We start from the raw sequence: 6000 nt of genomic DNA, 5'->3' as shown, positions 1-6000 counted from the left end.
ATGACAAACCCACAGCCAATATCATACTGAATGGGCAAAAACTGGAAGCATTCCCTTTGAAAACTGGCACAAGACAGGGGTGCCCTCTCTCACCACTCCTATTCAACATAGTGTTGGAAGTTCTGGCTAGGGCAGTCAGGCAAGAGAAAGAAATAAAGGGTATTCAATTAGGAAATGAAGAAGTCAAATTGTCCCTGTTTGCAGATGACATGATTGTATATTTAGAAAACCCCATCGTCTCAGCCCAAAATCTCCTTAAGCTGATAAGAAACTTCAGCAAAGTCTCAGGATACACAATCAATGTGCGAAAATCACAAGCATTCTTATACACCAGTAACAGACAAACAGAGAATCAAATCGTGAATGAACTCCCATTCACAATAGCTTCAAAGAGAATAAAATACCTAGGATCCAACTTACAAGGATGTAAACAACTTCTTCAAGAAGAACTACAAACCACTGCTCAGTGAAATAAAAGAGGACACAAACAAATGGAAGAACATACCATGCTCATGGATAGGAAGAATTAATATTGTGAAATGACCATACTGCCCAAGGTAATTTATAGATTCAATGCCATCCCCATTAAGCTACCAATGAGTTTCTTCACAGAATTGGAAAAAAACTGCTTTAAAGTTCATATGGAACCAAAAATACCCCGTATTGCCAAGAGAATCCTAAGTCAAAAAACAAAGCTGGAGGCATCACGCTACCTGACTTCAAACTATACTACAAGGCTACAGTAACCAAAACAGCATGGTATTGGTACCAAAACACATATATAGACCAATGGAACAGAACAGAGCCCTCAGAAATAATACCACACATCTACAGGCATCTGATCTTTGACAAACCTGACAAAAACAAGAAATGGGGAAAGGATTCCCTATTTAAGAAATGGTGCTGGGAAAATCGGCTAGCCATAAGTAGAAAGCTGAAACTGGATCCTTTCCTTACTCCTTATACGAAAATTAATTCAAGATGGATTAGAGACTTAAATGTTAGACCTAATACCATAAAAACGCTAGAAGAAAATCTAGTTAATACCATTCAGGACATAGGCATGGGCAAGGACTTCATGTCTAAAACACCAAAAGCAATGGCAACAAAAGCCAAAATTGACAAATGGGATCTGATTAAACTAAAGAGCTTCTACACAGTCAAAGAAACTACCATCAGAGTGAACAGGCAACCTACAGAATGGGAGAAAATTTTTGCAATCTACTCATCTGACAAAGGGCTAATATCCAGAACCTATGAAGAACTCAAGAAAATTTACAAGAAATAAACAACCCCATCAAAAAGTGGGCAAAGGATATGAACAGACACTTCTCAAAAGAAGACATTTATGCAGCCAACTGACATATGAAAAAATGCTCATCATCACTGGCCATCAGAGAAATGCAAATCAAAACCACAATGAGATACCATCTCACACCAGTTAGAATGGCAATCATTAAAAAATCAGGAAACAACAGGTACTGGAGAGGATGTGGAGAAATAGGAACACTTTTACACTGTTGGTGGGACTGTAAACTAGCTCAACCATTGTGGAAAACAGTGTGGCGATTCCTCAAGGATCTAGAACTAGAAATACCATTCGACCCAGCCATCCCATTACTGGGTATATACCCAAAGGATTATAAGTCATGCTGCTATAAAGACACATGCACATGTATGTTTATTGCGGCATTATTCACAATAGCAAAGACTTGGAATCAACCCAAATGTCCATCAGTGACAGACTGGATTAAGAAAATGTGGCACATATACACCATGGAATACTATGCAGCCATAAAAAAGGATGAGTTTGTGTCCTTTGTAGGGATGTGGATGCAGCTGGAAACCATCATTCTCAGCAAACTATTGCAAGAACAGAAAACCAAATACTGCATGTTCTCACTCATAGGTGGGAATTGAATAATGAGATCACTTGGACACAGGAAGGGTAGCATCACACACCAGGTCCTATTGTTGGGAGGCGGGAGGGGGGAGGGATAGCATTAGGAGATATAGCTAATGTAAATGATGAATTAATGGGTGCAGCACACCAACATGGCACATGTATACATATGTAACAAACCTGCACATTGTGCACATGTACCCTAGAACTTAAAGTATAATAATTAAAAAAAAAAAAGGATGAGTTCCTGTCCTTTGTAGGGACATGGATGCAGCTGGAAACCATCATTCTCAGCAAACTATTGCAAGAGCAGAAAACCAAATACCACATGTTCTCACTCATAGGTGGGAATTGAACAATGAGATCACTTGGACACAGGAAGGGGACCATCACACACTGGGTCCTATTGTGGGGAGGGGGTAGGGGATAGGGATAGCTTTAGGAGATATACCTAATGTAAATGACGAGTTAATGTGTGCAGCACACCAACATGGCACATGTGTACACATGTAAGAAACCTGCACATTGTGCACATGTACCCTAGAACTTAAAGTATAATAAATATATATATATATATATATTCTCTTAGGTTTAGAGAGAAAAAAGCTTATTAACTATTAATTAAATAATATAAGTAAATGCATTCAAATCCTCTATTCATAATTATTATTATTTAATTGATCTGAGAAAAAATTGACTAGTATATGAAAATCACTAAATTTTTTTTGTTATTTTCTTACAGTTCTAATAGTTTTTGCTTTATATATTTTCAATCTGTATTAGACCATCATATTCTTATTGGGAAAGATGTCTTTTCTCAATGATTCATTTTAATTGTATCAGATTCCTATGATCTTAATAAATATTTTTCACTCAAAAAACAATCACAAGATTATGCAGATGAATCTTCATATTCATTCCGTCAATGAAATATAATACTAGTTTCAATGTCTTTTTTCCAAAAGCCTAATTTTCAAGTGAAAGCTTTAGATCTTTGAAAGTAATAGAATTAAAGATAAAGATGGAAAGATAAATAATTCATTTCAGCAGTTTTCTGAGAAATACCACATTTTCCAAAATACATATATTTTATAAGAAATGGTTTCTCTTTAGGCTATTAGAATATCAATCTTCTACAATAGGCCAATTTTCAAAGCACTAGGCCTACGTTCACTTAATCAGTCTCATGAAGCAAAACTTGAATTAAGATATTCCATTTAATTTAGTCCACATATTTATCAAGCAAAGAAACTATCAAACAAATACTCTTTCTTGCCGAAGTTCTTGGGATTTCCACGGTGCTTAATGTGTATTTTTTTCAATTGTGAGATCAAACAACACACATCTTGAGCCATTGTATATGTTACCTGGGTAAAAAAACTAAATTAATCTTTTCAAATATCTAATGGAATCCCAGGCATAGTGATTTATTAAAATATTAAATTAAATTTTAAGAGAAAATTAATCACTAATAATGAAATGAGTTGATTTTCTAAGAAAAGTAAGTATGTAATTAAGGAATCATTAGCAGACTCAAAACCATTACAACATTTAAAAGCAATCAACATTACAATTCTTAGGGTGTGTTTTAAATTCCTCATAACCTAAACATATACATTCATTAATTATTCACTTGCCATGATCAACAATGAAAGATGAGTTAGAAAAACCAGAGGCTTTAATTCAAAAATGACAATCTTTGGTACTGCAGCAAGGAAATAACTAGCTGGTGAAATTAATGACTCCATCTGGCTTTATCTCGGCAATGTTCTGATATACATGCAATGAACAACTTCACATTGTTTGATGTTGTTAATTCTTTACAGCCATCTCTATGGCTGGTCATAATACATAAGGTCAATCCGAAATGATCATATTATGAAACATAAATCACTTCACATGCCTTATCTGGAAAATGTGCTTGTACTTACTTGCACCATCTCAAGTTCCAAGAGCCAAAAATATATACATGCTCATGAAGGAGAATTTCCTTTCTGATTTTAGAACAGTCTGAAAATGGGGTGAAAAAATGAAAAAGAAGGGGGAGCTTACAAATAACAAAAATGTATATCCCAAATGAAAATTAGAATTTCTATGGAACGAGTAGCAGTAACAATAGTAGACAAAAGATAGAATGTAGATGTTAAGAAGATGTCTACAAGGGAAGCACAAGACTCCAAAGGCTCTTGCTACTAAAACATAGACTCAAGGTTTACCATCTGTAATATTCTGCTGCCAAGTACATCTATGCCACTCGTACTATCTAAAATGAGGATATATATTAAGAAATCACCAAAAAGGACTGCATAGCAGAAACTTTTCTGATATCAAGGGATCAACCTAACTACAATTATATACAGGTGCCAATTTCCTCTGGAGTAAACTAGCACACTGGGCCTCATGTACCAGTTAGATAATCCAAACCAGCCCTTATTGCATAACTTATCTAAAATATTGGACTCTACATTTTGGCTCTGCAGAACTGAGAGAAGAAATGTATAAATAGGATAGTGATATTGCCTTTGTCTATGGGAATTCTTGAGTCTAATAAAAAAAGTCTGGGAAAAAACTAACTCCATGATTACACTTGGGCACATAGGTGATTAATATGAATGAAGTAACAACCATAAATACAATCATAACCACAAGAACAACAGTAATTCAAATTTTTTCACTTCACAGATGTTCTTAGAATGCTTTATTGGTATCTTGCAGGTGCTGTCCCCAAGCCTCAGGTGTCATTGCATAATCTCAGTTGATGCAAAGGCAAACACCACACTCTCCTCTGTTCAATGTCTGCCATCCCTGTCTTTTTGGCCTCTGACTCTTCCCTATACTACTATCTGTGCACTTGAGATCTTCACTGACATAGCTGGGCTCTGTATTTATTGATAAGAATATCTCCTTTCTCTTAGACTAGGCATGACCAAAAGGTTAATCTGGGTTCAAAGATCAATGACAATGACCACTCAGTTTTCATTCAAGATCAATTTTATTTATTGTACAAACAAACATGGGTTACATTCCAGACAAACAGATATAAGTGAGTAGACTTATGCCCTGGTGCCTCCTTGGCTCTCCACAGGATGCAAAACAAATCCTGCCAGCAGGAAGTGGCAGTTTGCAGAGGTGGCAGGTGGCAGAGGTGGCTGGTTGTTCTTTGAGCTGGCTTGGACTTGTCTGGCATGCACAGGCCCTGGCACAGCAAAACATTCAGGGAATAAGAGTGTTGCACAAAAGATTTAACCAACTTTGTCACATTAAGCAGCATTCAAGGATTTGCTGACCACCACTTAAGCAAATTTTGTGTTATGCTATAGCAGTGAACTTACTTGTTCTATTTCTAAACAAAACATTGGGTTCACACACAGGCCTGGACAAAGCTTCCCACTTCTGGACTATTTACTGATCTTCTTATTCTCAAAGAAAGCAAGATGAATGATGTGTCATACCATGGCTATGGCGTGTGACTCTTCTAGACCTGGATAGTTGGTGTCCCAATATTTAACTGATTTTGAGGGGGACTGAAAATATGCCATCAGTTCTTCCTTCTATCATCCCCATCACTACCATACACATAATGACATAATCATGTCACAGTATGTCCTCAGAATCACTATTTCTAGCTGAGTGTATACTAAGGCTTTATATCTAGGTCAGTCCATTGTACCTGTGTCTCCTCTACACCCTCCTTCACCATGCCTACCTTGAGGAATTCAGCAAGTGATCATTCACACAAGTTAAGGATTTTAGCTTTCTCTGCCATAAAGATTATTGCTAAAATACATACCATACAACAAACCAACCCATTTCCCACAAATCTTATTGTCTGACTTCTCGCAGAATACATAATGACTTTTATTGTGTCTCTTCCTTCCGTGTTTCTCTTTCCTAACTGAACTTTGTTCTTTATCCAGGCCTTCTTCCAATCCTGACACATTTTAAAACCTTTAGCATTTCTGCCTATAATATTCGGGTGTTCTTCTTTTCCTATCTTTACTTAATAAGTCCCACACAAATATTTTCCCCATAATCACAATGTTTTCTTTTCCCTTTGCTCAAGAACTGAGTTATGAGCTCCAAATGAGGTCTGAAAA

Source organism: Macaca fascicularis, chromosome 9 (assembly GCF_037993035.2).
Source record: "Macaca fascicularis isolate 582-1 chromosome 9, T2T-MFA8v1.1".
In the NCBI taxonomy this organism is placed as follows: Eukaryota; Metazoa; Chordata; class Mammalia; order Primates; family Cercopithecidae; genus Macaca; species Macaca fascicularis.
The sequence above is the reverse complement of the archived record's forward strand: the minus strand, read 5'-3'. Positions refer to the sequence as shown.